General features: G+C 43.2%; 1 protein-coding gene and 1 long non-coding RNA gene across 3 annotated transcripts in view; one reads left to right on the top strand and one right to left on the bottom strand.

The window, feature by feature from the left end:
* LOC5572998 (unconventional myosin-XVIIIa) overlaps window positions 1-27,285 on the top strand; it is a 381,144-nt gene that overhangs the window by 148,183 nt on the left and 205,676 nt on the right. The window lies entirely within an intron of this gene.
* Window positions 17,222-18,958, bottom strand: LOC110679025. The gene is made up of 3 exons (XR_002502144.1): window positions 18,026-18,958; window positions 17,779-17,958; window positions 17,222-17,722 (listed from the first exon to the last, which is right to left on the bottom strand). It is a non-coding gene; the product is annotated as an uncharacterized LOC110679025 (long non-coding RNA).

The raw sequence follows: 27,285 nt of genomic DNA, 5'->3' as shown, positions 1-27,285 counted from the left end.
GGAGCACAATCAGACCTTGAATGTGCAATGTGGGTAGTAATTGGGAATGCCATTGACGGTTTGTAATCTTCTACGAGGTTTTCGAAAACCAACAGGGCGCGTGCACCGGGTTGCGGATAGGAGCAAAGGGAGATCAATAGCATCTACCTAAAATAATAGAGCAAAAAGCCGTTCCATGATTAGGTAATGTTAAGCGATCTTCTATGGTGTTCTAGTACTATAAAATTCTTCACTCACTGGGAATTCTGGCCTTGATAATATCAATAGTGATAAAAACATAAATAATACCTAATACTTAATAAGTACAATGTAGCTTCAATGTAGTATAAATGAAATAAAATCAATTTTCTATACTTGACAAGGTTTTGAAGACAATCAATGAGTGAAAGACTACCATTAGAAAAAGCCACATCAGTAAGTCTATACATATACAAATGTTGGTCATAGGGTCATGGCGAGCATTCGATATGTATGTCTATGACTGATTCTGATCTAATAGGGCACTAGAAGACCACGCGGACAATTTCGAAACAAATTATTTTTATACATCGGTTCTTACGTTCCGAAAGGCCTCAGCTATGCTGCAAAGTAATTTTATAAGTTATTCATTACTGCTGTTTAATTGTTTATAATTCTAACAAAACTACATAATTAACTCATTACTAATCACTGTTTCTATATTCTCTTTTTCTCTCCTTCTTATCTGTTGCATGATTATGAGCATCACTAATATAATGCATGAGCATGCACAATAAGAATAATTTCAGGATTGAAAGCAGTACATGGATACCTGGATAGAATAGCTTCGAAAAGGGCGCTCAAAATATAATATTTCTGGTCAGGGAAGTATTTCATCAAGGGTATGTAAAATTTTTCCATTATTAACACCTAGATCACACAAACAAATGAACTAATATCAAATATTTTTAAAATATTTTTGTATAAATCAGCATCGTCAATCAGTGTAAAACAGATAAAGTTTGTAAAGTTATCACCATCGATTAAATTGCGCTCTGTATAGTAATGTTCAATCAGTATCAAAATCTCCTAAAGCGTCGCATTGTGCCATCAGCAGCCCTTAGCATCACTCTCATATTGTTATTATTTTGTTGTTTATAAAATTTCTAGAAAGCGATCAGCATATTCTTTCTTACTTGTACAATGGCCGATCTATTTGGAATTTTAAATAAGTAAAATCAAACTTCAAAACTCAAATTAAATTGCTTTCAGCACATTTACATTTTGCAGCATTAATCGGTGCTTCGTGAAGCCCAAGCAGGACAGTTCGGTTTTGCGTCGTCCGATAGATTTAGCTCACAGTTTCGCGCATGTTTTAGTCGCCGGAGATTTTGTTTTTTCCTGTTTTGGAGCGTCTTGCTGGGTAGTGCTTCGTGAAGCCCAAGCAGGACAGTTCGGTTTTGCGTCGTCCGATAGATTTAGCTCACAGTTTCGCGCATGTTTTAGTCGCCGGAGATTTTGTTTTTTCCTGTTTTGGAGCGTCTTGCTGGGTAGTGCTTCGTGAAGCCCAAGCAGGACAGTTCGGTTTTGCGTCGTCCGATAGATTTAGCTCACAGTTTCGCGCATGTTTTCGTCGCCGGAGATTTTTTTTTCTTCTGTTTTGGAGCGTCTTGCTGGGTAGTGCTCGTGAAGCCAAGCAGGACAGTTCGGTTTTGCGTCGTCCGATAGATTTAGCTCACAGTTTCGCGCATGTTTTAGTCGCCGGAGATTTTGTTTTTTCCTGTTTTGGAGCGTCTTGCTGGGTAGTGCTTCGTGAAGCCCAAGCAGGACAGTTCGGTTTTGCGTCGTCCGATAGATTTAGCTCACAGTTTCGCGCATGTTTTAGTCGCCGGAGATTTTGTTTTTTTCTGTTTTGGAGCGTCTTGCTGGGTAGTGCTTCGTGAAGCCCAAGCAGGACAGTTCGGTTTTGCGTCGTCCGATAGATTTAGCTCACAGTTTCGCGCATGTTTTAGTCGCCGGAGATTTTGTTTTTTCCTGTTTTGGAGCGTCTTGCTGGGTAGTGCTTCGTGAAGCCCAAGCAGGACAGTTCGGTTTTGCGTCGTCCGATAGATTTAGCTCACAGTTTCGCGCATGTTTTCGTCGCCGGAGATTTTTTTTTCTTCTGTTTTGGAGCGTCTTGCTGGGTAGTGCTTCGTGAAGCCCAAGCAGGACCGTTTTTACATTCAGAAATGGAATAGTGAAAAATGAAAAATGAAAAAGTGATTTGTTTGATTTGTGTCCTCAGTACTGTTGGTTTTTGGCCGCCCGAAGTTCACCGAACCATCCGGAAGTGACATGCAGCACATAAATTTAGAGAATCAATCCGGTGAGTTTGTTCCAGTATGATACTTTTTCTTTTGTGAGCCTTCCGGATCGTTTTTGTTCGCGTCGTGGAACTTCTGATCGTTTCTTGAACGGAAAATGTTATTTTCGGAGTTTGATAATTATGTTCAGATTGCGCATTCTGTCCGGGCGGGTGTAACGCAACTAACAATCGGTTGTGGATGCTTTTTAACTGTTCGATGACCCTGGAGGGATCGATCCTGCTTTTCGTATAATTTTGAGCAGAAAAACCGACTGTGTCCTAGGGTGTTTAGTTCGAACGCGCTTCCTTTCGTTTTTCGATTATCTAAAAATACAGTACCACCCAGTACAGTTTTTCAATGAGCACAGTACAGTTTTTCAATAGGCGTGATTTTTTTTTTTTACGCGTATCGTTACACAATCCGATGACCCTGGAGGGATCGGTTTTGCTTTTTACTGGTTGTTGAGCAAAAATATTACTGCACAATCGACAAGCATTTCGCGAAATACTATTTATACTATAAATAAGCTATTGTTTTCTCTTTTGATTGCCGGCATTCAAAAGATTAATTTTAAAACGCTTAAACAACAAATATTTATGGTCTATCGCCAGCTTTCTAGGCGAATCCTGACAATATACCTTCCCCAACCTCCAACTCCGTAGCACTTATGAGGGTGTCGCTGAGTCGGTGGCCTCTCATTAAGTAAGTGCTACATCAACATTTCCTTCCCCTATCCCAAGTTACGGTAAAGATGGGCGTGGCCGGGAATAGCGATATTCATGCTTTTAGTATTCTTGTTTATGATTTGAACAAGGTATACTCCCCTGCCTTGTTCTTGAAAGTAGTCAGGATGAGATTATTAAAAAGAAACATGAATGTTGCTAGTATCCAATCTACGAAGTATACCGTAACTACGCTAACGCTAACGCTAACGCTATTTACATTTTGCAGCATTAATCGCATTACTGTGTCAAGTCTTCTCCATTCCCTATACCCTACCCCAACCCTTCTTATCCTTTCCGATGGTGTTCAAGTGGTCCGCATAGACTATTACGGCCATTACCTATCCCTTACCCCGGCTTTGGACTGACTTGCGCTCTCATTGCCCCACCAAACGCTGCAAAATGAAAATGAAAATGAAATCTACTTTAACGATACAAATCTATTTTTAACTAATCTATATTTACATCTGCTTTCACTCTCTCCTACTCTTTTACTCTCACACCGAGCAGGTAGGAGAGAGCTTTGCTGTTTTAGTCCAATCGATTTCCATAAGCCATAATCCATTGCTCTTGCGGTGGTTCGTTTTGCCGTGTTCCTGAGTCGTTTTGAGGCTAGCTGCCTGCGAAGTGGGTCAGTTTGTCTCAGTCACCATCTGATACTGACGGAGGATGGATGTGCTCCCCCAAAGCACGGTCCTCCGTGCGGCGTCTTCTGGTGGCTGGACGGTTTTTTTTTTGTGGAGGGACTGGAAATTGAACCCATGACCTTCCGCTTATGAAGCGGAAGCGTAACCTCAAGGCTACGGACCCTCCTTTAAAAAAAGTAGTTTTTTGGCTAGCTCTTTCGTGTTTCGGAATCAGGGAGTGAAATTATCGGTCACGGCGATAATCATAAGCCTATCGCTCAAGCCGATTTCCCGGCGAAAAGAGACGTGCGATAATATCCTACCCTTCCAGTACTGCGAGAGTGTGCTCTCACGAGATCTGCAGCAGCGAATTTATATTATCACCAGCAACGAAAAGTTGGCTTCCTTCTTTTCTTCTCTTGTTTCATCGTTTTGAGTGTCCTTTGCTTCCGCATGTAGCTTTTATATACCAAATTCCTCTCCTCCTTCGTTCAGCTGACGTGGTCGAGTGGTTATGGTGCACGCGCGTTTTGACAATGTTTTTGCTCATGGATATGGGTTCGAACCCCGTCGGCGGCAAACATTTTTGTTATTTCCCGTCTGATAATTATCGCGATAAGTTTAGAGCCGATAAAGTTGGATCAGTGCATATTATCGGATCGATCTTGGCTTCTCGTCAGCACAATGATCAACAATTATAGCAGTTCACGAAATCTGTTTCTCGCAGATAAAGGCGGCAATTAATTGTCGGGTTGCTTGAAAAACGCCTATTTTCGTCTCATTTACGCGATAATTTCATTCACTGTTCGGAATCAAATGATAAACTAATTCTGCATCCCTGTTCCTCACACGTTGTAGTAACGACATAATAAATTGAATAATATTTCAATACCTATAGGGTAGAACAGGACCAATGCACAGTGGTCCTGAAAGCTAATTTAGGCGGACATAAGGTTAGAGCCATAGTTGCTTTTGAGAATATGTTCAGAACTTCCAGTACTACAAAGTGTATGCATAAAAAAATGTTCACGATGATCGCAAGAGTGACGTATACGCCAACATTTTTAATTTAAAGGAACCATCAGTTGGTATGTTCAGCAATATTGTAGCAAATGATTATAGAAACAACTTTGCCGAACAAACTTTTTGTCGGTTTTGCTTAAGAGCTGAGATGATTAAGTATTTTTTTATTTAAAAAAAAAACATTTTTTTTTTGTTTTTAAAATATAAATATATTTTAGTTTTATTGGCCCTACATGTCTACAAACTTTTTGAACTTAGTCTTTTGCTCTAATTTGCTGAACATGCCATATGAGCACTTTAAATCCATATCTCTCCACAGATGCCACAATATTCCACAATTATGAATATTCATATATGTCAACTTATAAAAGTCATGCATGATGATGGATGATGGTCCGCCCACATACCCCTACAAAGGTTTGAGCTAGGACGATATATCTTTAAGATAAATTATTATGATCAATTAATCCAGATATTGCAAACGATAACAGGTCTGATATTTTTACAGATCATAATAACATAGACATTTTCATACTATGACAGTACAAAGAAATTTAACCACAGATATCGTAAACAAACCAGTAATCATGAATCCAACAAAATCCAAAACCTTGTCTGGATTGAAAACTCCGCAAGACGATTTTAAAATTATCGACAACATTCGCATTTTCAAGAAATTACCGACATTCAACCAGAGAGCTACTATTAATCCAAAGAATCTTCAACAGTGCAATTGTCCAATTTTGTTTTCAAATCATAAAAATAGTCATTTATACCTGTATACCGCGCACGAGACTCAAACTGTGACGAAGTTGTAAATTAGACAAATTCAGTTTAATGTCAGGTATGATTGTTTTTTATATCGCTGTAATCATGAAAATATATCCACTTAACTTATCAAACACATTTGATTCCCGAAATTCTCCAAAATGAAATAGAAATTTTAAAGCAAAACCACATTACAATAGCTCTCGTAAGAAGGAATGAGCGCATGAAATATAGCTTCGCCTTGTGACAGGTGAGAAGACTGTTTCGTCAGTGTCGCAAGCCGGTCGTGATTCTTAACAGCCCTGAACAGCACCTTTGGGTAGCGTAACCAAACGTCACTTTTACTAAGATGTCAGCCAACGACCTTTAACCGAGATTTGCAATAGCTGATAGGCAATAGAGATCGGAATTCTGATTTAAGTGTGAATTTGATTCTAGTGTATAACTGTTTCTTTTATTGTTTAAAATAGATTAATTTACTTTTCTTCTGTCTGGATTAACACCCCTATTGAGACAAAGCCAGCTTCTCAGATAAGAGTTCTTTGGGTTACTCATTAACTGAGAATTTGATTCGCCAATCGTTCATTAATGTTGTTTATATTTGTATTTAAAAAACATATTCTCGACCGATGAGATCGAATCAACCATCCTAAAAAAAATAACGTAATTCAAAATTTCACGTAGCTTTCCTACTACATATTTCAGTGTTAAATCCGTACAAATCAAGCTGAAAAACGATTGATACGAAATAGGGCTCTTCTAAACCGTTTTACAAATCAATAACACTTGCTGCTGTGTTAATATTTTCTATCTTTTTCACAATTAATATGATATACAAATATGCTTGATTCACTAGTTCGGTAGTGAGATAATAAGGGAGAGGAGATAAATCCTTGAGACTATTGAAAACTGTGTTTTTTTTTATTTGGTGTAATGGTTGACTGCCGTTCTACGCATATTGTCCCGCGGTCTATAAGGTTTACATAGATTATGGTACAAGTAAGCGTAGAAGGTCAGTTGATGTGCTAGTAGATGGACGGGGCAAGTTGGAACATATAAGTAATTCAGTAATTTTCCAATAAAATTTTCAATTCCAAATATTTTTAATATCTAGTGGATCAGTAATCTTGTGATAGCATACAGGATGCGCTATCTTTTATGTCGGTGTGTGAATATTGAATAACTTGGAAATTTATTAACCGTTTTGATTTGGTTTGACATGTTTTGGAAACGTCAATTCAGGTATACTTTTAACCATGAATAACTTTACACCGAAATACATGCCGAAATTAGTGACTCTTTGAATTTAAAATTAGTCTAGCGTTGTTGTGGACTCAACTGTTATATCCTTGAAAATATCGTGGTCAACAGGAACCATCTGGCATCAGAAAGAAGCAAAAATGCCACATTTGAGGAACAGAAATCTATTCGAGATTCAAGGAACGCAATTATTAACCAAGTAATGAACAGTTTGTACCGTAATCCGGGGCAAATTGATTACTATTTTACAACTTTTTGTTGTGTTATCCTTCAGAATTTAAATAGGGAAAGTACCAATTATGGCCATAGTGGTTCCCTATTGGGCCATATGTGACATTTTGATTAACTTCTTTTTTGAATGCTTTAACATCAAGATATATCTTAAATCTAACGTATGGCGAAATAGGGGACCACTATGTCCATAATTGGTACACTTACCCTATTGATAAATAATTTTGGCAAACCAGTATTCCATTGATCTTTACAGCTTATGAAATTGATTTTTCATGAAATAATATTCAACATATCATAAAATAGTTTTAATATAAAAAAAAAATAAAATGGGCCGCAAAATGGTGAGTCGGACAATCAGGAAGGAGCGTCCAACACAGCTCTGGTCCTCACAAGTTCCTACCTCGCGCTTCCACGGGTCAAATGATGACAAAGACCGCCAGCTAAGGGTTGCGTACTTAGCTGGTAGTGCAGCCTGGGCACTGTTGTCCTTCTGACATCAGCTAGAGTGAGGAGGTGCGTTCTGAGCGTCTGTACACCAGGAGGTGCGGCTCAAATAGCGTCTGTTCTGGTATCCAGCGGCTGAGTACGAAACGCTGTATCACGTCAGCTACACCTAAGATGGCAGTCCCATCAACGTGATGTAGGTAGCGCGACCCCGGTAAGGTAACATACCGAATTCATTATCCACCACGAAAAATGGAGAAAGAAGAAGAAACGAACGTTATTTTCGGCAACCGACCTGGCAACGAATAGGACTATGATTGGAAACTCGGTACCTGGAACGTCAGGACCTTAAATGAACCTGGACGAGTGAGCCTTTTGGCTCGTGAATTGCGAAAAGTTGGCGTGCGCGTGGCTGCTATTCAGGAAGTGCGTTGGCTAAGATCTGGAGAACGTGAATTCAGAGCGGTAGACCCCGTCGCTAACACGCTTCAATACAACATCTACCACAGCGATGGCGAAGCTAATGGGGATTTTGACGGTTCGATTGGCGGCTTACCGCCTACTCGCATTTCTCCCTTTCAGGATCTCTACTCACAACAATAATTATTTAACACAAAACTAATATCAGATGGGGCCGCCATTCTGTGGAGTGGTGTGGCCCCTTCCTTTCCTTGTTTCTTATCTTTCCAAACAACCGAAATGAAGAAGGAAACCTCCAAGCCATTGTGGAGAACATTTTGATTTTGATTACATTTTGATTACATGGACTAACTTTAATACTATTTACACCCTGACAGTACTTGCCTATCTCAAAAATAGGTAGAAGGGCGAGACGATGGTGCGAGCCTACCTACTCTGTCATCGGTTGTGCGTCGGGCGTGCTAACTGGTATAGCATAGCCTATGGGCTCTGCCTGCACAAATCATGTTTTTCTTTCTCTTTCACTTTTTGTGAATTGCTAACAACAATGCCATTAAAGTAAATCCAATACAATAATGCAGTGCAGAACCTCATAACGCTTTTTCGGTTAACGTATTCTCAGCGTGGGGTTTATAGGGATGTTTGTGTAAACAACGCAGATTGGCCATTAGACTGGCCCACTTTAGTATGGAGAAAAATAAGTTGTATAATTCCACCGGGGCACCACCAGGATTATCTTTAGGATTAGAGGAAGCCTTCCTGAAAGTTCAGCTCATTTGGTCGTTCCATGAGCTGGCGCAATGAATTAAAGTTAATATGGGATTTTCAGCTCCAACATATAGGAAACAGCACGTCATCTCCTGTTTGAGTCAGGAAAATTGTTGATCGCGTTCAATGAACCCAGAATGTCAAAAACACTACTTGATACTATTGCAAACAATATTGTAGAAAGTGTATGATGATTAAAATTGATAAAGTTGGTGTTTTAACTATCTGAAGTAGATTTGCAATATTGCATAGTATTCCTTCAACTTAGCTGGGTGGTAGCCACCAAGCGCATCATAGCCCACCTATGACGCTGGGCGAACTGCGGCACAAGGTGCATGCACATGTGTGATTGTACGGGAAGTGCTGATCTAAGCCTAACTTTCAACAACTGAAGCTTAATGAAATGAGCTTAAATCCAGATACTACCTTCGGCAACAATGTTCATTAGCGTATCAACTAGTGAATTTGTCATTATGGGCTCAATTGAACGCGATTAACTAGTGTACGAGACGAAAACAGTGACATAGGGTCAATTTTCAATATATTTTGAGACGAATATTCCATACAAACTTTGAATTGAATGCGGCCAGCTGGGGGAGCAACCAAATGAGTTGAAATTTGAGAGAGCTTTTTTTCTTACCCTAAGGCACATATCGTAGGGGGGCCCCGTTTGAATTTTACAACTTTTTTGTTTTAAGGGCCAGTCTACCACGTTTTAACGTAATAACTTTATTTTCTTTCTTCTCGTTCAGCAATCCAACAACCAAACCATTTCTACTATCTTTTCATTTCCTCTTCGTTACATTTATAGTCCCTCTGGTACTGAATCGAATGGCGCATTCCGCTTTTATTAGCGCTGTCTTTGCTGTACGTTGAACATGGTGTCGGAGGTGGTGTGCTCTGTAGAACATCTGATGTGCTACACGGCACGCCACTTCCGGCATTTTGTTTGGCGTGCGGGATGGGCAGTGCTGGTGATGAGGTGGAGGGCGCTATTCGGTTTAGTACCAGAGGGACTATATCTATTTAATGTATCTGAAACTTGTGGGACCGCTTTCATTCCGGCGCCTGCTTGTGGAAGAACCCGGTGTGCTAAACGGTATAGGACATGTTAACGGGGGAGGCTTGGTAGGTCCTCACCCAGCCCGTGTCTAGATTGGCGGATAATTGTCTGCCATGGTGTGGATTGAGCAATTACAATTACGATTTACTGAAATCCTTGGACAATTCCGTTTGGTAGATTTTTTGGGATTATTTATTATATTGGTTTTTGGTGAGGTCTGGATTACTAGTTTGACTTATCCTAGATCTATGACAAAGTTCTTATGAGACTTCTGTCGAGATTTTGTACGGATTTTTCAGATTTACAGCGAATTCTTTCAATCATTCTTAACAAATTTCTTGTAAGATCATAAATGAATTCATAGTAACATCTTTGGCCAGATTTTTGTTAAAAGTTCTTGACGCGATATTTGTCTAAAACTGTGATCGATCGCTTGGGAGATGCGTTTTTGGATTTATGCCAAAAATTTTAGCCCATTCCATACTGCCCATAAAGGCATAACTGTCTCATATGGAATTAGTAGGCATTGAGAAAACAGCACTAATTTTGCTAATATTGATCAGTAAAAAATATAAAGTTGAACATAATTCCAGTTTTGCAGTTGTTATTGGGGTTCAAAGTTCATATAGAGCCTGTTATGCCTTTATATTTCAATATGGGACTGCACCAACTTCATATTTTTCCACAACATTTTCAAACAAAGTGTATACATTTTCATATGCGTCGTGTAGTGTATATTAAAACATGAATGTTGCGATGAAAAAAGGTGTTGGTTCAAAAATCAATATGGGACAGTTATGCTTTTATGGACAGCATAGGAGAATAATAAAAAAATACTGGAGATATCGTTTCTGTTGCAAAGACTTCTTCTTGAAGCCATGGTTCATGTATAAACGCATAATTCCTAAGGCATTCTGAGAAGGTAATGGATTGGCTGTTGAACTTTGCCGTTTTGTTGAAATATAGTTTAAATTTAGCAGAATTTTATTCATATAATTTCAAAATATCTCTGAACTTCCTTTAGATATTTCAGCAAATAGTGCATATCTCTTTAGAAACTAGTGGTCCCGGCAAGCATCGTCTTGCCATCAAGTAGGCTGTTCTAAAACGTCATGTAATCCCCCATACAAAATGACACATGAGTCTTCTTCCGTTTCCTATTATTCCGAAGACATTCCCAAACTTTACCTTGCACGAATACGTCGCATACCTTGTCGAGTGCAACAGTGAAAAACTTAGGTCAATCCGTCTCTAGTTATTCATGACATACTAACACCACTCCATTTTTATTTATATAGATCAAACGATTAAAAAAAAAACAAAAATATAAATCCCAGGATCATTTCGCCATTTTTTTTCTTTTTTTTGGGCATCCGGGAATTTAAAATGGATTTTGAATGGACACGTTTGAATGTATTGAAATCCTAAGCCTTGTTGCATCTCTGAATTAACGGTTAAATATTTGATGATGTTCCAAACGGGATGGGAATCTTAAAAAAAGTCTTAGTAAAAGCGATCGTTAAAAGTACTGGACAATTCCTGAAGAACTTGGAACTTTCTTAAAAAAAATCTGAAAGGATCTTTTGGAGAAATTTTGGATGCATATCTAAGGTAGTTTCTTTGGATATCTTTAGAAAAAATACCAGCTGAATGCTTCCGGCATCTGTAACGACATTCTTGGAGATATCCCTTAAAAGTCCGTAAACATTCACTAAATTAATATCTAAAGAAATCTGCAGAGTAATATTTAAACGAAACTGTGGGCTAAAACTTGAATCCCTCGAGAAAATAATATATAAAATATTCTCAAAAAAATGACTCTTACCTCTTGGCTTCTGCTAGTTTGCTTTTTGTTTTATTGGTTCCTGTTGGTCTGTTTTTCATTCTTATTTTGCCTCTTTTTAGGCTTTCCAAGCAAGAAGACTCTCAAGTTCGTCGAAAATCAATGGATATTTTAAGCTACCATGAGAAAGAAAAGGTTAAGGAATTCCTTTCGAAAATCCCCTGGACATTTTCCAAACAAGGTATCAAGTACCTTAGCAATTTATCTTGGAAATCGCTAATACTTCCTGAAGAGTCCAAGAGTTCTTACAGAAATCCTAGTAAGAGTTCATCAATAATATCAAGATAAATTCCTGAATGGACGTTATGTGGAATCTCAAGTTTATTTTCCATTTGTACATAGGGTTCTTATGAAAATTTTAAAGGTCAAAGTCACATTAATAACTCCAAGAGCACACATCTAGTAAACCTTGAATCTAAAAACTTGATCGATTGGTTATCACTAGCGAGTGACCAATCGATTAAGTATTCAACGTGAATGGGTTTCTGTTCTCCAGATTTGTGCTCCTGACATGACATGAGGATTGGCTCCTTTTATCTTACCAAAAAAAAAATCCTAAACTACAATATTATATTCAGGGTGTCCAAGTTCTCGGTGAGGGTGCCCTGTTAGATTTCCATGGTTGTTGCAGAATCATGGTAAATTTTCAATTAGATATTTGCTAAAATCCTAACAGGAAACGAGCAAATAATTGACCAGTTTTTTGAAAAATTCTTCCTGAGAGATCACTAATAAATGTTATGAGTAAATTTTCATAACGTTTTTGGTGGATTCTAGGAAGCAACCTTGGCTGATTTTGTTTGAAACTCTTAGTAGATTTGCAGAGGTTGGCAACAAGCTGAGCAAAAAAAATTTTTCGGTACATTTACTGAAACCCTTGACAATTGGTGGTGGTTGGTCCCTAGCGATTAATTCCTACCTCCGTTCTGGTCACGATCTTCAGATTATCGTGATTCGTCAACATTCGTATTGATAAAGTTTGGGGATAGGCTTGAAATGGGGTTTGAAAGAAACGAATGTCAGAACAGGTATCCACCGGCGACGCCAAACGGACCAACGTAATGTGGTGTAATTTGGGATTTGTTGATTGAATACTGATATTTTTGCCAAGCATCAATATGGGTGATTTCGAGGATAGCGAAACGTAAGAGGGGTTATGACAAGGTTGTGGGTAAATCCATCACATTGGGGTTGTGACATTGTGTCTTGTCAGGAATAGGGTCTGATTGGTATTGTAGTATGCATAGAGTTCGGAATTGATAGACAGACTTTGAGGACAAGAAGTTCTTCAACGTAAGACCAAGCAGACCTTGGATCTTGGAGGGCGCAGGTCTGGAGAGTTGGGCAGCTGTTTATGCTAGGTTACATTACGTAGAAAGTGGAATCTGTTTTGTCTCGCATAAATTATGGGAAGTATTTGAAAATGGTTCTTGGAAAATGGTTTGTGTACGCAAGAAAGAATCTTTAGCTCTGCGTTATATTGGAGGTTATTATAGTGCAGGGTCGAGAGAGGATGAATATTTGATCACTTAAACTTTACGCTGCAAGATATTCGTAGTCGTTTTTTCTTTTGTTCTGATGTACGAGTATAAACAGGTATATTTACCTCAATAATGAACAATCATATGCGTAGAGCCTACGGGTCATGAAGTTAGGATTGAAATCAAATAATATTGCGCATTTCTTTCACACACAGGATTAATTGCAGAAGTTTTTAACATGTGCGGAGGTGCCGTAAGAGGTGCGCGATTGCGTCGAGTCGGGTCGGTGTTTCAGCGGACTCATATTTCGCAATCGAAGAATGATGCTCTGAGGGCATCAACATGTTCGATGCGGTCCCACACCTTATTTGTGCTTTTGCACTTGTCTTATTAAATAGGAATACTTTGTGTTAGGGAAAGTGTAGGAGAATAAATTATGATTTATTAGAATTTTCTGATAGAGGCAGAGTTCACATGTTGGGCCGCAAAATGGTGAGTCGACAATCAGGAAGGAGCGTCCAACACAGCTCTGGTCCTCACAAGTTCCTTACCTCGCGCTTCCACGGGTCAAATGATGACAAAGACCCGCCAGCTAAGGGTTGCGTACTTAGCTGGTAGTGCAGCCTGGGCACTGTTGTCCTTCTGACATCAGCTAGAGTGAGGAGGTGCGTTCTGAGCGTCTGTACACCAGGAGGTGCGGCTCAAATAGCGTCTGTTCTGGTATCCAGCGGGCTGAGTACGAAACGCTGTATCACGTCAGCTACACCTAAGATGGCAGTCCATCAACGTGATGTAGGTAGCGCGACCCCGGTAAGGTAGGCATATCCGAATTCATTATCCACCACGAAATGGAGAAAGAAGAAGAAACGAACGTTATTTTCCGGCAAACCGACCTGGCAACGAAATAAGACATGACTTGGAAACTCCGGTACCGATGGGAACGTCAGGACCCCTTAAATGAACGCTGGACGAGTGAGCCCTTTTGGCTCGTGAATTGCGAAAAAGTTGGCGTGCGCGTGGGCTGCTATTCAGGAAGTGCGTTGGCAAGATCTGAGAGAACGTGAATTCAGAGCGGTAGACCCGTCGCTAACAACCGCTTTTCAAATACAAACATCTACCACAGCGATGGCGAAAGCTAATGGGATTTTGACGGTTCGATTGGCGGCTTACCGCCTACTCGCATTTCTCCCTTTCAGGATCTCTACTCACAACAATATTATTTAACACAAACTAATATCAGATGGGCCGCCATTCTGTGGAGTGGTGTGGCCCCTTCCTTTCCTTGTTTTCTTATCTTTCCAGAACAACCGAAATGAAGAAGGAAACCTCCAAGCCATTGTGGAGAACATTTTGATTTTTGATTACATTTTTGATTACATGGATAATAATAACTATTTACACCCTGACAGAACTGCCTATCTCAAAAATAGGTAGAAGGGCGGGACGATGGTGCGAGCCTACCCACTCTGTCATCGTGTGCGTCGGGCGTGCTAACTGGTATAGCATAGCCTATGGGCTCTGCCTGCACAATCATGTTTTCTTTCTCTTTCACTTTTTGTGAATTGCTAACAACAATGCCATTAAAGTAAATCCAATACAATAATGCAGTGCAGAACCTCATAACGCCTTTTTCGGTAACGTATTTCCCAGCGTGGGGTTTATAGGGATGTTTGTGTAAACAACGCAGATTGGCCATGGCTAGGGGGTGCGTTGATATTAGCAGATTAGCAGAATATAAAAAAATTAAAATGACACATTGTGGCAAAATTGATCACCATATAACAAGCATATTATAGAATTAAAAATTTCCCTGTCTACTAAATTAGGGTATCCTGAATCGGAAAATGATGTCAAAAATTGTTATAAATCGAGTATTTGATCAGTTTATTGCAAATTTACATTTTTGAAAATCTGCCTAATACGCCTAAATGTAGGCAACTTCCCTTGAAATTAGCACATTATTCCAGATTAAAAGTTTTATTTGCAAAAAAACTATATTGGCTATGCTGTATGATATCAAAATAAGTTCATTCAGTAGTTCATACTTGAGCTTACACATCATTTTAAACACTCAAAGATAACATAGGCATTGCACCAGTGGATTGTTTGGCAAAGACATTTCCAACTGTATTGCTTACACCTTCAAAAACTGTGTTCACTTCTATGCAAACTGACCCTAATAAAAATGAACTAGTTCAAAATCATCATAATACATGTATAAACTAGAAAACATTGAATGTCTGTTGTGCCAATGAAACCTTCAGCATCCTTGGAAGGAAATGTTTTTTGGTACCGACCTGATCAAATTCACCCCAGTGATCAATTTGCCCCCGGATTACGGTACCAGTGTTCGCGCCAAAAGAATCATTGAGTCATTTTTTTTTGTCAACCAGCACGGAACAGTCGTTGGAATTCGGTATCTTTGGAAGTTTGTTCATTATTATCTCTGCAACGGAAATTCCATGGACATCTGATATAAAAAAGGGGACATATGATTTGATTTTTGAGATCCTAATTTGACTTCACCTGACTCAAGTTTATAGAGGCTTCTTGAAAAGCAAAGTGTATGCTACAGTATCTTGGACTATTGGCGAGCTCAAGGCAGACTCTTGTGCCGATATCATCGCAAAACCCCCCAAAACGCTCCAATAGGTAATGTAAAATACATGCAGCATGGAGCCCATTTCCCTACAAACCAATAAATGCAGTCACTTGATTAACGTTGTTTTCATGAAATAGCCCAAATAGTTTAAATTAAATAAAAATATTTCATATTTAGAAATTGATCGGCGTTAAAGATGGCGCACCCTGTATTCGCTGATGTGCGCACGAATGGAAAAGTATCTTTTCGAGATATTGAAACCCTTAGAAAATCTTTAAAATCCATTGTTAATTGCAGTTACTCAACTCTGCGGGGCAAATAAGCACATGATATTTAACTTGTTAATCTACCTCATCATACTTACCGTTGTCAATAATCAGCCAATAATCACATAATTAACCACATTTCATGTAGAAAACATATATTGTTTGAATATGGTATCAATTTAAAAGGAGTATAAAATGGTAAAACTTTCTTGTTTGTAAGCTGCTGACATGTTTTAATTACTGCAGTAATTGTAAAAAATTGTGTTATTGCTTACCAGAAAATCACTTATACGGTGGAATTATTTTTTATGGTTTGATTCAACATGAATATCTTCCACTACGTTCTTGCTAAATTTTCAAATTCCATGTTCAAAAACATCAAACAAATTTCTTCTTCTTCTTGGCATTTACGTCCTCACTGGGACAGAGCCTGCTTCTCAGCGTAGTGTTCTTGTGAGCATTTCCCACAGTTATTAACTGAGAGCTTTCTTTGCCAAAGTTGCCATTTTCGCATTCGTATATCGTGTGGCAGGTACGATGATACTCTATGCCCAGGGAAGTCAAGGAAATTTCTATTACGAAAAGATCCTGGACCGACCGGGATTCGCACCCAGACACCTTCAGCATAGCTTTGCTTTGTAGCCGCGGACTCTAACCGCTCGGCTAAGGAAGGCCCCAAACAAATTTCATTACTTTTAAAAAACTCTTTGCATTGTCACTTACTCCGGGTGCCTCAGTAATATACTTAATGAGGATTTTTTATGTTTTAGCTAAGACTTGAGGAATAGGACGTTTAAGCGTATTCCATTTACTTTCGTAGGCTGTTGTAATGTTGATCCATTCCACTTTTTATGAACCTCATAATAATTAAAGTTGATTGGCAAAGAAAATTCTCATTTTTTAACGGGAAGCAGGCTATGTCCCAGCAGAGCTGTAATGCAAGATAGAAGAAGAAAACATGTAATGAATTCTAACCATGAAAGGAAACAGTGCTCGATTCGATATACTTCCACAGTACGAATAACTGAACAGTCGAACTTCCAACATGTTTAATCGAAGGAGTGTCCTATAGCTCATTAAATCCTCAAAATCATATAGGACAGTTCTGTTTTTAACTAAATGAAACCAATATATATGTATGTATATTTATTTTATGAACTTATACATAGAAATGAAACTTTCATCGAGCTTAAAGACCAAGGATAATGTACTCAAAAGAACAAAAATAAAAAATAAAAAAAAATGTTCGGGATCCATCGGTGGGTTTTTTTGGGGAACACGTCAAATGGAAGCTAAAAACCTTGTTGCAGTTTCCCGACCCGGTAGAGCAAAAACTACCATGAGCGAAAAGAGAGTCAGACCACAAACACTGAGGGCTAGTGCACCACGAAAATCTTAAATCAGCAAAATTCATTTTAAATGCGTATATTCAACATTTTGCCTGTCCTGGCCTCCTATTCTCGGTCCTGAGACCTCCTACGCTATCCTGTACTAGGATTCTTAAAAGCTAATATGCATTGCTCCTAAACTCTAGGACTCACTGACTCTGCATGCTCTTACGCCACCGGATAATCTTCCAGGGAAGCCTTGCGCCGGTCCTGTTGATGCTGCACAGCTGCCGCCTTCCTAGCCAACATATCCACCACCTTTCGATAGGCACATCCCGATCAAAACTCCCCAGGTTCAGCAAACCTCCGTATTACGCGTCTCGCCTGAATGTCGTGGCAACTCCGCTACGGAAATCCTCTGTCCTGCGCGCTATGCTTGGCGCGACTGCTCTTCGGGTGTGGGGTGGGTGATATTGCGAACGGAATGTTCGATTTACGACGCCGCGACCCTGCGACCTGTCTCGTCCTCTAGGCACGTTGAGTGCGCAAAACTGCAAGAAAGAAAAGAGCCCTGCAGGCGACGAAACGTCAGCAAATTCTCTGCAGATCAGCTAGCGCGAATCTTACCCTTCTAGAGGGGCTCTCTGCTCTGCGACGTGATCCGGTCTAAGTCGCTTCTGTCGGGATAGTTCTGGCGATCGAGTTGGCTTTCGGCTTGGCCGGTGATGATTCTCGACTTTCTCCTGCTCTTCACACGATTGTCTCCACCTAGCGTGTTTAATCCAGAGTCCGTGCGTGGACAGTCATCTAGATAATCGAATGAACAATTAACAGTTAGAGTGGCGAATCCAGCATCAGTTAAAGCTGGGCTCACCTATTTCCAATCGGGAATGATTTTCGGCAATGGCGGCCGACAATCCAGACGGTCTGGTTTTTCGACGAATCCCTCCTTCTTGGAAAGCACACGCGGATTTAGCTGCCAAATCAAAGATGGCGGAAATTAGTTTCGCAAAATTTAGGCCGAAGCCATGATCACTCGGCTCACTTTCTTTTGGCCTGTTGTTCTTCCATCTGGCCAATCGATTTCTTACGCAGGTTTCCGGGTGCTACACCTGCTCACAGGTCGAGAATAAGATCAGCTAATCCAGTGGGCCGTCTTCGAGGGGTTTTCTAACGAACGCACTTTGTTCAATTCCGAAATGGAAATTTTCACCGCCGACTGAACGGCACACGCGGTTTGGCTTACAGATGGAAGACAATTAAACTCCACTCCTTTGCGATCGTTCACTTGTTCTGCCGGCGGGCTTTAATGGTGTGCGTGCCGTGTTGAACTTAACTTCTCCAGCATGATGATGCCGATGGATCTTTCGCTCCATTCCTTCTCTCGTGCTCTCATGTGGTGGTGGCGACGCTTCTCACTTGTCCACGGTATGATCTCCTAGTGTGGTAGCTGCCTCTGGTTGGGATGATGGCTGTTCGAGTATGTGTACTGATACCGATTATCTCCCCAGTTTCTCCCAGCGTGATCGTGTTCACTGACTCTGCTGGCCGGTCGATGATCGTCATTGAATGATTGCAATGTACGTCGGCTGAATGTGGTGGCATGGCAAGGCTTTGCGGGGTTTCTCGAACCGAGTTTGACGGAGCAATGCAATTTGAATGTTGTATTTTTCATCGTTTGCTTAACAACTAATTAGGCTTTCAAAGCATACTATCTAAGCAAAACAAATTAAACGTAACATAACTCTACCGTAGCGGAAGAATTTTTCATAAATCGTTGATCAAGCGATTTATGAAAAATTCCAAAAACTTCGCTCATTCTTCAGGATGATGGTCAGAGACAAGTCGGTCAACTAAGCTCTTGAGCAGACCTCAAGCTATATCGTGTGCCTTAACTCTACTAAACTTCATCATACGCAAGCCTCGGCTGCTTGCCAAATCAAAACTCCACTATCGCCTTAATTATATAATCTTAGTCTATACCAAACTTTACACCAGCTGCGCCTGGCAGATTCTTCGACCTCTCAACTCGTCTCTGACCAAAGTCCTTGTCCAGCTTCATCAAATCCTACGGCCAATCATCATTCAAGTTGGATTCTAGCCTACTGTGTTGACTAAAATAGGCTTAATTTCGCACTAAACATTAAGAAGCTATATTTACAGACTAAGGAAAAATGGTTTTGTTTTGGTTTGTGCGGATATACTGAGAAAAGAAGCATTTCCGCGACTAAATCATCATGGGCCCGAGAAATAGGGTTTACCGCGCCCCTGGTCGCGTTACCTTTGGGATGAAGATTCCATGACGACCCCCAGATCTTTAACCCTTGGCCACGCATTCGAATTGACTGGAAACACTTGAGGGTTCGTGTGCACCGCTCCAGTCGTGGATTGGTTGGATTGCCGAGATCGTATTTCGTTTCTTCGTAGTGGTGCCACTCATAGCTCTATGTAGTGAGGGTGGTCGTATTGTTGATGTGCTCGATTTGTCACGATCGGCTAACGGCATGACCACTAGGTGTGTTTTGGTGTGAGCGTTTCTCTTCCTGGTTGGCAGCATGCTGCCGACATAGCTTGATGATGGTGCTTCTCGGGATGTCACTGCGCTTGATTCATTGTCCTGTTTTTGGTATCTAGAGCCTCCCTACTCACGACGGTTTTCAGGGTCCCAGTCTCCCTTGCCCGCTGTAGGCTGTCGATTTGCTAGGTGCTTGTAATGGTATTTGGAGCCTCCCTACTCACGATGGCTTTCAGGGTCCCAATCTCCCTCGCCTGCTGTAGGCTGATGTCTTGCTGCGTTATTCTTGTTGGTATTTGGAGCCTCCTTACTCACGATGGTTTTCAGGGTCCCAATCTCCCTCGCCCGCTGTAGGCCTCGCCTCGACTCCTCCTCTCTCAGTGATACCAGATGCGATTTCGCTGCGCCTGATAGTGGCCGTAAGCTTTGAGCCGCGTCGAACCGATGGTTGGTCGTCGATCTCCGACTCTCCACTCCTCCTATCCGAAAGCCAGCTGGTGCACTGCCGAGCTCCCTGCTCCCCGTTTCCAAAGACACAGGGTGCGATTTCTCCCGCTTCGCGAACGGCGCGCGGTACGCTTCCTGGCGCGATGGAAGTGTTTCGGTACCGCTCGTTGTTTCTCCTGCCTGCTACTGTACCTGTCCTGATTTCTGAAGGATGGGATCGCAAATCGTGTACTGTCTCTTGCGATGATCGTGATCTACAACAAAGCTGACGAAACGTCGAGGTGGAGAGGTAGTCGTATCGAAGTTATTGCTCATCACACCTGACTTCCTGTCATTTTCCCGCTTGGTACGTGTTTTGGAGCGTGGTACTCATGGTTAACAGGTACTGCCTGCGGACATAGCTTTAACGTTTCGGAACCTCGCTCGGATGAACGGAAATCCTTGCTATCGGCTCACCATCGGTGTCGCTGAGGTGAGTGTTATTGCAGCGGTTCGTCTCACTCAGTCTTCGTGGTTGATGCTCCCAAAATGGTGTTTTTGATCGCTACTGTTGTTGGTCTACAAGCACCGCCTGTGTACATAGTTCGTCCGGTCCGGAATCTCGCTTCTAGGAACGTAGATCCCCGTGGATGATGTCTTCAAATCGATGTAACGGAAGTGCAGAATCAGTTCGATTCTATGCCCTCCTGGTCGCTGTAATTGTGCCCAATGATGGTGTTTTTTCCAGCGTTCTGCTTCGTCGTTGACAGGCACCGCCTGTTTGCATAGCTTGAACACGTTCGCTTAGTCCGCCTTGATGTCCTTCGCGTGGAATCTTCCCTTCTTGCCGCTCAGAATATCTTCCAACACGTAGAGGTTCGTCCCGAGGATTTCCTTCTCGATCGCCGGAACAAATTTCGGCTCTAGTTTGCTGTTGATCTGATCCGCCTTTGACGAGAGAACGAATGATCGTCGCCAAACCAAATCTCCTACTTTGAACGCTACTGATCTTGTGCGAAGGTTGTATCGCTGCTTCGCACGCTGGTGGCTGTTCTTGATCCGCTCGATGATCAGCTTCTGGATTCGATGAATTGCTGAGAGTCTCAGGTCCTGCGCTACCTTCGGATCTTCTGGCGTGTTGAGCTCCTGCTGTGTGTAGAGGTCTGTGTGCAACAACAGGTTTCGCCCAAAGTTGGCTTCGTGCGGACTCACACCCGTTGCCTCGTGCCGAGCTGCGTTTATCGCCGCCGTGATTGCCGGTAGCTTTTCGTCCCACTCTCGATGATCGCCGTCCAGCAACGCCCGAATATAGGTTACTACGACGCGGTTGACGCGTTCGGCGTTGTTGACCTGTGGACAGTAGAAAGCTGTCTTCATGTGTTCAATCTTGTGCTTCGCCAACCAAGATTTGAAGACCATCGACTCGAATTGCTTCCCGTTGTCGGACAGTATCAGCCGTGGACGAGAAAACTTCAGACAAACTTCTTCTTCTAGGAACTCCACCATCTTCTGTGAATCCGCTGTTCGCATCGGCTTGACGACCACGTACTTGCTGACCCAGTCTACTACCAACAGCACCGTGTTGCCTCGTTTGGAACGTGTGAGCGGACCGACAAAGTCCACTGATATCATCTCCCATGGTGTTTTCGCCGGCTTCGGGTTTCTCATCTGTGGCATCATTCTGCTCCCCGGTGCTTTGCACGCTTTGCAGGTCGCACAGTTCCTGACATAATCACTAATTTCCTGCTGCATCTGCGGCCAGTAATAGTGGGCTTGTATCTTGTGCCAAGTCTTGTAGAAGCCTAGATGCGCCGCTGCTGGTTCGTCGTGAAATCTTCGGATCAGCTAGAATCTTTCTTCTTTCGGGATGACTTGCTTCCACTTGTGGTAGACTACACCGACTCCGTCCTTACAGCGGCAGCTCTTGAACAGCGTGTCGTTTGCTATGCGAAAGTCCGGGAACTGGTCTCCTTCGCTTTTCACCTTCTCCACCAGCTTTCTGTACCACGGATCTTGCACCTGATCTACGGTGAACACTGCTTCTGCTACCGTTCTCGAAAGAGCATCTGGAACAACGTTGATGGATCCCTTCCTGTACCGGATCTCGAAGTCGAACGCATTGAGACGCAACAGCCAACGGCTCATCAGCGCTGTCGGGTTTTTCATGGACTTCAAGTAGCTGAGCGCCGCATGATCGCAGTACACAATGAACCGGATTCCTTCCACGTATCCTCTAAACTTCTCGATCGCTCTGATCACCGCGAGACATTCCCGCTCCGTCACCAAATACCTCCTTTCCGACGACGAAAGCTTCTGCGAGAAGTAACTTATTGGGTGCTCCTCACTGTTGACCTCCTGCGTTAGCACCGCTCCTATTGCAGTGTCGCTGGCGTCGCACGCTATTGCGAATGGCTTGCTGTAGTCCGGCATTGCTAGCACAGGTGCCGAAACCAGGGCTGCTTTCAGTTTTAGGAACGCTTCTTCGGCGATCGGGTTCCATCGGAACTTCGTTTTGCCTGACGTCAGGTTCGTAAGTGGTGCCGCCAGTTGTGAGAATCCGGCGATGAAGCGTCGGTACCAATTACAGACACCGAGAAAACGCTGCACTTCTTTCCTTGTCGTTGGAGTTGGAAACTGCACGATCGCTTGGATCTTTTCATCGTCTACACGCCAGCCTTGTTCGTCAATCACGTAGCCGAGGTACTTCATGCTCTCCCTGCAAAACTTCGATTTTTCCGCCGAAATCGTGAGATTTGCTTGGCGTAGCCGGCGGGCTACTTCTTCTAGAAGTGCTATGAGTTCCTCGAAGGTCTCGGAGCAGATGATGATGTCATCGAGGTAATGAAATACCAGTGGTTCTAAGTCGGTGAACAGGTGTGTCATAAGTCGCGCCAGAGCTTGGCTAGCTGTACATAGTCCGAATGGCACCACCTTGAACTGGAAGTGGCCTCTAGATGGGACGGTGAATGCTGTTAGCGGCCTCGAACTGGAATGGAGAGGTAGCTGCCAGAAGGCATCCTTGAGATCGATGGACGAGATATACTTGCTGCTTCGGAGGTTGTTGGTGATCGCCGCGATCTGGGGAATCGGGTAGCCCTCGTTCACCATGATGGAGTTGAGGTGTCTAGCGTCCAAGCAGACGCGATACTGCCCAGTCTTCTTCTTGACGGCAACCAGCGGGTTGTTCCATGGCGAGAACTGCGCCTCCTCGATCACATCCAGCGCTATCATCCGGTCAATCTCCCTATTCACCTCATGCAGAACATATGGCGACATGGGATAGTGCCGTTGCTTCCGTGGCGGTGCGTTTCCTACGTCTATTCGATGCTCGTACAGCCTGGTACGTCCTAGCTTGCCTTCAACCGCTTTCGGGAACTTTTGGATCGCCTGCTCTAGACGTCTCTTCTGTTCGGGACAAAGCTGCTTCATCTCTTGTTCTTCGCTGCCTTCTTCCTCTTTCTGCTGGGATTCGACTGTGCAACACACCGCTTTAACTCCAAACTTTTCCCAGAAGTTCATTCCGAGAATGATGCAGTCCGGAATGGAGGGCACCAGTAGCACCGGAAGAACCTCGTTGCGGTTGTTGTAGACAATTGGAAGATAAACGAAATTGGTTATTCTATGTTTTGTGCCGTCCGCCGTTTTTATTCCGCAACAGACGGTTCCTTTCTGCAAACCGCATTCTTCTGCTAGCGTGGCCCTTGCTCCTCCTAGCAGAGAACAGTTCGCTCCGCTGCCCAGCAAGGCTGTTAACTCCTTTCCGAGCACTGAGATAACGGCGTGCGGTCGATTGTCGCTTCCGGGGTTGATGATGATGGAGTTGATGTTGTCGAATTCGGGAATGCCGGAGGGGTCTCCGAGTTGTGCGGAGAGCTGCTCCCCTCTACTGCTGGTTCTCCGCTGGATAGTTTACCGCGTCCGTGCGGCACGTGAAGCAACTGCGCAACGAGTAGCCTTTCCGTCCACACCGGTAGCAGAAAAGGATCGCTTGCGGTTTTGGGCAGTCCATGAATCTGTGGCCTTCCTCGTCGCAGTTCCAGCAAACCATCGCTAGCCGCTGGTTGTTCGGAGCTCCTTGCTGTTCTTCATGGCGACTTTCCGGTTGCCTGATCGGTTCTGGCTGTAGGCGGTAGCTCCGCCGGTCGCTCTCGTTCGGTTCTTGCACCGTGTTTGGCATCCACTGCTGCGCTTGCCAGCCCGCTCTGCTTCGAGCCTGTTCCGGCTGCTGTTGTGGTTGCCCGTTGCTGATATGGCGCCGTTTGTGGCCGCTGCTGCTGTGCTTGCGCTTCCCTTATTTGCTGCCTCCCTGTTCTCAGAACGTCCGCCTCGGTACGGTTGTACCTGTCCGTCAGCCTTGACTGCCTTTCGTCGCGTGCGGCAAAGCTTGGCCTCGTAGTTCTCCGCTCTAGGTTAAGCTTCAACGTGTTGACTTGCTCCACCAGCTCGTCAATTGTGTGTTGCCAAGGGTCTTCGCAATGCTCTTCACCTGGTTCCTGTTCGGAAATGCTTTCTTCCGCCTCCACCACATGGATTCTGCCGAAGCGCTGTGGCTGCTGCTGATGTTGAATCGGTGGCGGTCTGTTGGTCGATACTGGCGTGGCGAAGTTCGGTTCGAGTAGCGCACTATGCGGAATCGGAATTCTGCGTTGTCTGTTCAGGAGCATTCTCGTTTCGTCGTATCCGGTGGATACTTCCACCATTTCTTCCAATGAAAGTGGTCTTGCTGCTGTGACGATCGCTGCGTAGTTTTCGTTCATATTCTTCTTCACCAGAAAGAACTTCTCGTCGTCCGGAATAGGTGGATCCACAAAGCGGAAAAGAGCCGATATATCACGATAGAATTTTGCGAAAGATTCCTCTTTTCCTTGGAATCTGAAGCTGGCTTCCAGGCGAAGAATTTGGGAGTAACCGCTGGGCAAAAACTCTCTGCGGATCTCTCGCTTGAACTGTTCCCAGGTTCGCAACAGGTTCTGCGACGTTGCCCGTGCGTACCAGTCGATGGCGTCCTCTTGGAGAAGATGCTTGATGGAGCTCAAAAGTGTGGCATCGCTCATTCCTTCCGACCTCGCGAAGGTCTCTACGCGATCCAAGAATACGTTGAGTGACGTCGTGTCCTTTTCACCACGGAACTTAAACGGCCAGTTGTGCGCCGCCTTTTGCATTCTCTTTTCGTCCACTCGCTCCGGCGCCGGTCGTTCTCGGTGAATCAATCATTCCAGATCATCTCGCATACGGTAGTATTCTTCCCGCATCCGCTGTTCTCTCTCCTGCATCTCCGTTATCCTTGCTTGCAGTTCACGGGTTTCTAGCGACTGGTGTTCCCGTGTCGTGGAGTTCCATGGATTGCGATCCCGGGGATGGTAGGGAGGTGGTGGTGATGTGGCTTGCTGTCTAAACTCTCTTTCGCCAGTGTCTTCGTTGTGTCGTGTTCGAAACGAGCTCGAAAACAGCAATCCTTGTCCTTGTCCACCCGAGAATGACGTCACAGGTGGTGGTGTGGAGTCTTGCCTCGAAGTGTCGCCCACTGGAATCGTGGCATCTGTCGTTCCTCCGACTGCTCCTTCGTTCTCGTCACTGCTTCGTCTCACTGCGCCGGTTTTTTTTTTTCGTTTATTTGGCTCACACGCCGTATTCAGCATCACAGAGCCGATTCTCAGTTTCTATTACTAATAGAAAAATTCAAACCCTTTACAAGTTTATTATTCGATAAACCCATTTCAATTTCCGTATGACCCGTGTTTGGGGAACACTGATCAGAGCAAGCCTTTTTTGTTGCACTCTTCTCGTTGACCCGCCTCGATCGCCGTCGCTTATTTGTAGCCTCATTGTGTTCGGTGGATGAGTTTGATCCATTGTCATCATCAGTCCAGTCGTCGTCGTTCTGTTGTTTCGCTTCTGCTGGGTCATTTGCACGAACAAGAGATGGTGATGTTTGCCGGTTGTTGTTTATGGAAGGGAAATCATCCTGATTGAACAATTCGTCGGACGATTTTGATGCTGTCGATGTTTGCGGAGATTTATGAGCGGGTGCAGCAATTGAATTTGCACACTTTCTGCCAGGATGAGATGGCTCGGCGCATCGCTGGCATGATTTGGACTGGCCGATATATGAGACCATAGTAGGTTCATTTTCTATAGTGATGAACGATGGAATTTCGCGGAGTAAATTCATCCTAAGTACTCGCACTCCGTTTGAAACACCGGGAAAATAGTGCTTCCACTTATCATTTCTAATGGAGATTACCTCTCCATACTTCATCATATGGTCCGCGATGGTAACTTGACTCATCGACGGTGGGAGGTCATGAATTCGAACCGTCACTGCGTCACAATCGATGTAAACCGGAATTCGGAATTTCGTGTTTCCATAAAGCATTGTTCGTTTCCAATTATGCTCTAATTGGTACCGAGCGACAATCTCTTTCGACTTCATTTCGATGAGCACACAGTTGCGCGTGTGATACAACTGTATGCTCTTAATATCAGTAAGCTGGAGCTTTATTTCATTCTCCAAAAATTGCTGTACATTTGCCACATCAGGGCGAATGGGGAGAACACTGAAGTCAACCACTAGAGTGTTATTCCGAGCACTGCACATTTTCCACAAACTGCAAACGAAAGCGAGAAAGGCAAAGAAGTACGTCCGACGCGTGTGAAGTTAGGCTGGCAACTGCTGCGCCGGTTGATGGCGCTTGACTCACAACACTCTCACTTCTTGGCACACCATTCACTACACTTGTTCCGTTGATTTTGTTCAACAGCACGTCGACATGCACGTTTAGCATGCCATGCGCTTCCCGCAAGTCACTCGGTTCTATGTTTGAGTTCTATGTTTGATTGGGAACTCATAACATGTTCCGAACTAGTGGGCTTACTATCTCTGAGGTTCTCCTCTTGGATTAGAGCCTTGAGGCGGAGAACTTTCCCTCTGTGGGTGGTCGGACCTAGGTAGACTACGTTGCGTAAAGCCAACTCGTAGGTCACTTCTTCGTCAGTCAAATGTGTATAATCCATATCTTAATATCAAATATTATGCGTAAGGGTTAAAATATCCTTGATTATCAAGGCCGGATAATCAAATGCACAAAACCAAAAAGTTCATAAAACCAAAAAATCGCTTACGGTAGCTAAATGTTGTGGATTTTCAGTTGGGCGCCAGTGTTGCAGTTTCCCGACCCGGTAGAGCAAAACTA

The sequence above is a fragment of the Aedes aegypti genome, chromosome 3 (assembly GCF_002204515.2).
Source record: "Aedes aegypti strain LVP_AGWG chromosome 3, AaegL5.0 Primary Assembly, whole genome shotgun sequence".
Taxonomy (NCBI): Eukaryota; Metazoa; Arthropoda; class Insecta; order Diptera; family Culicidae; genus Aedes; species Aedes aegypti.
This window is presented reverse-complemented; position numbering and strand designations above follow the sequence as displayed.